Consider the following 7,721-nt stretch of genomic DNA (forward strand, 5'->3'; position numbering starts at 1 on the left):
GGGGAGCTGTAGTGGAGGCCTATGGAGTAATTTCGACCACCTCGAGATCTTTAACGTGGGCTGACATCGCACAGCACACGGACGCCACTTCATGCCTCCATCGAAACGCAGCCGCCGTGGTCGGGTTCGAACCCGGGAACTCAAGCACAGTAATCGGGCGTCTTACCACTGCACCACCCCGGCGGGGCAAGTCGAGATTGGTGCAGTGTGCCGTTTGACTAAGCATTCTGCAGCTACAGTGGACCAGCACTGCTTTATGAGATGGCTCTTGCAGGCAGCTTGGTGGGGTTCAGCATGTGCTGGCAAGGGGTCTCTGGACCTGCTTATGGATGCTAGTACCTAACATGTTCTTAATGTCTGAATATATAACTCTGAAACTGCTTCAAAGAAAATTTTGTCGTATTTTCTTATCCTACAGGCTTCTGAAGGCGGGTAAGGCAGTTTAATAGGGCTTTAAAATATTGCTGCATTTTGCTAGCCAAATTTGAAATGATGTAATAATTGTAATGCTTCTGAGATTAGGTTTACCATGTTGGTTGGGAGAAAATACTGCTGTGTTTCAAGGTTCACGCGGTGTAAATGTAATGCCTTCAAGTACAAATGCTAACATGTAATGCATTAATCATGTGGAACTCTCAGTAGACATTCTCATTTATAGTAGACATTCTCAATAAATCCAAATTGTTATTTTTGCAATGCAAGTTAGTCAGCATATTGTGAGCACTGTGTGGCGCTTCATCTTCCACACTGCTGAACGTGCTGCTTCATCTTCATCCTGCTCCCTCTTGTAGATACCCATCGTCATCGCGGAGTGTGTTTGGCTGCAGTGTGCGACCAAGGCTTCAGGTCTGTAATAAAGCCTGATTCCCCAAGTCCGACCTTCGCGTTACCTTACACGTGGTGGAGGTGCGCCTTGATTTCCCCGCTGCTTCGTCACCTGCATCCACCTGGAGCTTCGTTCTGGCCGCCGTTTGACCCCGACCACCATCGTCATGACACAAGAGGGCCACTCCGCTATTCCGGCTGCTACCAACTCGACTCCAGCTCCCCTTGCCACTTGGACTGTCAGTAGCCGTCAGCGCGACCCGCAGATGTTCGCCGGTCTCCGCGGCGACGACGCTGATGACTGGCTCGACAGCTACGACCGGGTCAGTGCTTTCAACCGATGGGACGATTCTCTTAAATTAATTAATGTGTCCTTTTATTTGACGGATGTGGCCAAAACGTGGTTTCTAAATCATGAGTCGACGATTCCGGACTGGGCTACCTTTAAACAAAAGTTACGCCAGATTTTCTGCGCTCCTACTGTTCGCACGGAGTCCGCCAAGAAGAAGCTAGAAGCCCGACTTCAGCGGCCTAATGAGACCTACACCTCTTATATAGAAGATGTACTTTCACTTTGTCGGCGCATCAATGACACAATGCCAGAGGCCGAGCGGGTTCGGCACGTCCTTAAAGGTATTGGGCCACTCGCCTACAACGCCCTGGCCGTGCAGAACCCTACCACAATCGATGCCATCATATCCACTTGTCAACGCCTTGACGAACTACAGTCAATACGTCTGCAGCCTGATCCCACTTCATTTGGTTTCACTGCCGAAGCTGACCTCCGTGTGCTTATTCGCGAATTAATTCGTGAAGAGCTCTCGGCTCAAGGTAATTTGTGCCGCCCTGCATCTGAGCCACATAATTCAAGTGCCGGCCTGCGTAGCATTGTTAAAGAAGAGCTGGCCTCAATGACCTATTCCCCTCCAACATCGGTCGCTCCTACCATTTGTCAGGTGCCAACGTACGCCCAGATCACGTCCTTGCCGCCCGCAGTTGCAGCGCCTACGCCACCGGCGCCTACCACTGCTCATGTCGCTGCATTGGCACCACCTGCCGCAGCGCCGACATACTACCCCAACTGGCGCCCAGCCCGCCCTGTGTGTTATTACTGCGGGTACCGAGGCCATATTTCCCGCTTCTGTCGTCGCAGGCTCCAGAATGAACGCCGCGGCTACGAATCATTTAAAGCAGACTACCCTCCTCGCTTTTCCGGCTCTAACCACCGTTCATTCCCCGATTATCCCCGACGTTCATCACCCCCGCCAGAAAGCCCCGCTCCGCCTGCTGGTTACAGGCCTTCAAGACGCCGTTCTCTTTCGCCTTTTCGCCGCTCAGCCTCGCCTCTCCGTCAAGCTTCTCTGACGACCCCCCGCCTGTCGGAAAACTGACCACTGCAGTTTTAGGAGGGAAAACTGCACTCTTCGGCCATCCCAAAAATCCTCCGGAACGTCCCTGGAATATTATTTTAGTGCGGGTTGAAGGATTATCTGTTGAAGCTTTGGTTGACACGGGCGCCGCTGTTTCTGTGATACACACTGACTTGTGCTCCCGCTTGCGAAAAGTGAAAACGCCTTATGATGGACCTGAACTCCGTGGAGCTAATGGTGCAATAATTCGGCCTTCTGCTAAGTGTACTGTGCGAGTTTTTGTTGACGGTGTCCGCCACCATGTACAATTTGCCGTGATGTCACCGTGCGCTCACCCAATTATTTTAGGCTGGGATTTTCTGTCTGCCGCATCAGCCAGCATTTCGTGTCGCGACAGGATCCTTTACATGAACGAGAGCGATCCGTCTTCTGAACATCCCGAGCCCCGTTATCGCCTGCTTGCCGCTACTAACTCAGTGTTGCCCCCTGGATGCGAACAACTTGTCGCGCTTACTTCTGCTGACATTGATAACGGAGATGTGCTAATCGTGCCTTCTGATCGCCATCTGACCCGCGGAATCGCGCTACCACCAAGTCTTGTTCGGTTTGAGCATGGCACAGCGCTTGTCGCTGCTTCGAACACTTCCCCAGAGCCCATTGTGCTGACTAAAGGGACATGTTTTCCTTGTGTCCTGGACATTCACCCGGTGTCCCTCACCACCCTTACCGCCCCCTCTTCCTCACCAGCAGCTTCTTCCGATGCTTCTCTCTGTGTTCTCTTTGGCACCATCAATCCTGACCTTCCTGCGACTCACCGCCAAGCTTTGCAGGAATTACTTCGAAAACACCAAGCCTCCTTTGATGTCACTTCTCCGACCTTGGGCCGAACGTCTTCTGCACAGCACCGCATTATTACAGAAGGTACTTCTATTGTTAGCCGCCGCCCTTACCGTGTTTCCTTATCAGAACGTAAAATCATAGAAGATAATGTGAATGATATGCTCCGGCGAGACATTATTCGGCCATCAGCTAGCCCCTGGTCATCTCCGGTCGTCTTGGTCAAAAAAAAGGATGGGTCCGTGCGTTTTTGCGTTGATTACCGCGCACTTAACAAAGTCACTCGAAAAGATGTTTACCCTATGCCACGAATTGACGACTCCCTCGACTGTCTTCAGGGCGCCGAATATTTCTCCACTTTGAATTTGCGTTCCGGTTACTGGCAGATACCGATGCACGAAGCCGACAAAGAAAAAGCAGCATTCGCTACTCCCGATGGGCTTTACGAATTCAATGTCATGCCTTTTGGACTTTGTAATGCCCCCGCTACGTTTGAGCGCATGATTGACACTGTTCTTAGAGGACTTAAGTGGAAAACATGCTTGTGCTACCTGGACGACATAGTTATTTTCTCTGCGACTTTTTCTGATCATTTATGCCGCCTTGATCAAGTATTAACGTGCCTGGCATCCGCCGGTCTCCAGCTGAACACAAAAAAGTGTAATTTCGCCAAGAAAGAAATCAAGATCCTGGGCCACCTCGTCAGCCGCGATGGCATTCGACCCGACCCTGACAAGCTTGCTGCAGTTTTGAACTTTGCACGCCCTCAGCGGACTAAGGAACTACGCAGTTTCCTTGGCCTGTCTTCGTACTTTCGCCGTTTCATTCGAAATTTCGCTACCATTGCTGCACCGCTCCACCGCCTCCTTACAGACCGTACTACTTTCAATTGGTCCGAAGAATGCGAAAAAGCTTTCCAAACCCTAAAGAATGCCCTCACTTCGGACCCTGTTCTCGCTCACTTCGACGACACTGCTGCCACCATTCTTCACACCGATGCCAGCAGCCTCGGTATCGGCGCCATACTTTGCAACGTGATACCGCTTCTCGGGAAAAGGTAATTGCGTTTGCCAGTCGAACTCTAACACTAGCGGAACGCAACTACACCATCACTGAGCAAGAGTGCCTAGCCGTCGTTTGGGCAGTTCAGAAATTCCGCCCCTACCTCTACGGCCGCCATTTCACGATCGTTACCGATCACCACGCTCTGTGCTGGTTATCAACCCTCAAAAATTTGACTGGACGCCTGGGCCGTTGGATTCTGCGTTTGCAGGAGTACCACTTTGATGTCATATTCAAATCGGGACGCAAACATCGAGATGCCGATGCTCTTTCCCGCTGCCCGCTATCAGAATCGCCACCTAGTGCTTCCTCGAGCCTTCCTGCGTGCACCCTCGACGTCCCAATGTCGTCCAGAGCCCCAACCTTAACCTGTGCTACTCTTGCCGCTGCTCCAGATCGCTACGCCATTATTTCAAACCAGCGAGCAGATCCCTACTGTATTTCCCTAATCAACCTTCTCACCGGTGCTTCTCACCCTCCTACCGCTAGGATGCGCAGGCAACTCCAAAAGTTCAAACTTGACAACGGCGTGCTCTCCCGTTATATTTATTGCTCCGAAGGCACCCGTTGGGTCCCCGTTATTCCGAGAGCGCTTCGCACCCGTATCCTGGCGGCTTTCCACGATGATGCTACAGCCGGTCACTTAGGCTTTCATAAAACTTACCACTGCGTGAAAGCCCGTTTCTTCTGGCCAGGCCTCGCCTCAAGTGTGGCAAAATACGTCGCCTCTTGTCTGCCATGTCAGCGCCGCAAACGGCCCACTTCTCCTCCTGCTGGCCTACTACAGCCGCTACCTTGCCCTGCTACTCCTTTTGCCGTTGTTGGCATAGACTTATACGGGCCACTTCCATTGTCCGCACGAGGTAATCGCTGGATCGTCACCGCCGTCGACCACCTAACACGCTACGCTGAGACCGCTTCCCTGCCTAATGGCTCAGCACATGAGGTCGCGACCTTCTTTTTGGAATCGCTCGTACTGCGCCATGGGGCCCCTCAAGTGCTTCTCAGCGATCGTGGTCGGACATTTCTGTCGAAGATTGTAGCCGAAGTTATTGAAGCCTCAACCACACATCACAAATTGACCTCCAGCTATCACCCGCAGACCAATGGGTTGACTGAGCGGTTCCACCGCACGCTTTCTGACATGTTGTCTATGTATGTCGACCAGGACCACCGAAACTGGGACGTAATACTTCCTTTTGTTACGTTCGCCTACAATACGGCTGTACAGCGGACCACAGGTTACACCCCGTTTTTCCTCGTTTACGGCCGTTCTCCCGCTACCTTTCTTGACGCCTCTTTTCTTTCTACACATGCCAGTTCCTCATCCTCTCTTCCTGACCAGTTCCTTTCCCGAGTGGCCAAATCACGCCGGCTTGCTCGCGTCAACACGGAAGCTAGCCAGGAAGACCGCAAGTACCGCTATGATGCAACCCATCGCCAAGTTTCGTTCCGTCCCGGCGACGAGGTGTTACTTTGGACCCCATTACGCACTCCTGGCCTTTGTGACAAGTTACAGCACCGTTACATTGGTCCTTACACAGTTCTTGCAAAAACCTCCCCGGTCAACTATCGCGTCTCCCCTGTTTACCCTCCTCCGGACTGTCGTTACCGTGGCACTGAAGTTGTCCACGTTTCACGTATGAAACCTTTTGTTCGGCGCATTCCTGCGGACTAATTGCGGCCAGGCTGGCCGCTTGAACTGCGCGGGCGAAATAGTGTGAGCACTGTGTGGCGCTTCATCTTCCACACTGCTGAACGTGCTGCTTCATCTTCATCCTGCTCCCTCTTGTAGATACCCATCGTCATCGCGGAGTGTGTTTGGCTGCAGTGTGCGACCAAGGCTTCAGGTCTGTAATAAAGCCTGATTCCCCAAGTCCGACCTTCGCGTTACCTTACAATATTTTTAGTATCCGGGCCTTTAGCACTTCAAAGTGTTCAGGCTACCCGCCGCTATAACGATTACAACTTCTTGAATACTGGAGCTTTCTGCCGCCTCTTGAGGCTCACCATGCACTAATGTTCTGTATGTCTATGCATACAATGTGCTAAGCGTGAAAAATGTTTTACCATGCCATATTTCAGTGTTGGCATTTTTTGGAGCTTCTGCTGTTTGGTTGTTTGGGAAAGCTCTGCTCTTGCACACATAAGCATAATTGTCTGTTAACTCACAGCTCCAGTGTACACTTTCCACGAATGTATGTGATGAAGTTTCAGAACTGCCACATAGAGCAGTGACAACACTTTTTCCTTATAACTAAAGCTTACATGTAAACACTTCAGGAAGCATGGCTTAGGGCTCGGCTGGTTCATACTTAGCACAAGAAGGAGTGTAAAAGTGCAGAAACGCATTATATGTTATATAATACATGCAATTTTTTTTGCAGTACCCCATCGCAATGTACGCTCTTCTCGCGTTTTTTTATTTGGTTCTGCAGTATCTACTTGGCCACTGCAGGATACGCTGTAGGCCTTGTGTGAAGCCTTCAATTGAGCCAGCTGTTAATAGTTTACTAGTAAACACCGTGTTCCAGTGCTGTCAACAAATCATTAGGAATTTTGAAGGTAGCCGATAACTTTTATTTCATTTTTCAGTTGCAAGCTGTTCACCAGTCGGTAATGTGAGCATCAAAACTGCGCCCATCATGGTTCCTTAAGAATGATGCTCTCCCATCAATGCTAGAAAAAATAAACTGCCTGAATTTTATATTCAAGTGCACATTGAGTTCCAAGAAAACAGTGTTTACTGGGACACTGTTATTCATCTGCCCTATTTCTCTGCCTATTTCTAAATGATACTGAGACCAGGGCAACCCCAGCATCCATTAAGCACCAATTTCAGTCCATTGTGGGTTACCAGCAATGCAACTGCAGCAATTGTAAAGTAAATGTCAGTATTTTCTCTCATCATACAAGTGTATCTAGTGTCTTTGCATCACGACTTCGCTGAATCTCACAGGCCACCAATGTACTCAACAGAAGTGTGTGAAAAGCAATTGGTTTCGCACTGGAAGGTGCTGGTTTTTGTAATAGGGTAGTTCAATTTACAAATGCTGTTAAACTATACACGGCAGTATTTTTGCCTTTTGGCCTGCATTAACAGTTTACAATAACTAAATTTGTAACCATTCTTGAAACAATGTTTTTTGGTTGAAATCATGCGAAAGCTGTTAGGAGCGATAGAAATCCAGCTGGCATTTTTTCCTTCTGCATACTTTAACAAGCTATCAGTTATTTACATTTTTAAATAACATCTTAAACATTCCAGTTCATGTGAAATGAAAAGTTCGTGGGGCGGCACGAAAGTTCTCTAACCCGGGTGTTTTATAAGTCTAGCCATTTTTATTTGACACAATAGTTTGCATAATCTAAAAATACCATGCAACAACATACTGCATGAATCAAAATGGGTTGACCTTACGTGCTCTCATTTATGACTTGATGAAGGATTGCCAGCTTTGCGCCTCCTGAACCAACCATGACAGTATACCCCCCATTGTTATTGTGCGTAACCACCAGTGGCTTCTGATGGGGCCCCTTTCCAGCACACTGCTGTACACTAAAGAGGCATTGGTGTAGTCTAATTATAGAGTAGAAAAATGTGTTGAATTTGTCTTTTGACATGCG

This window comes from Amblyomma maculatum, unplaced genomic scaffold, assembly GCF_055883805.1.
Source record: "Amblyomma maculatum isolate TAMU_Amacu unplaced genomic scaffold, ASM5588380v1 scaffold_20, whole genome shotgun sequence".
NCBI classification, from domain to species: domain Eukaryota; kingdom Metazoa; phylum Arthropoda; class Arachnida; order Ixodida; family Ixodidae; genus Amblyomma; species Amblyomma maculatum.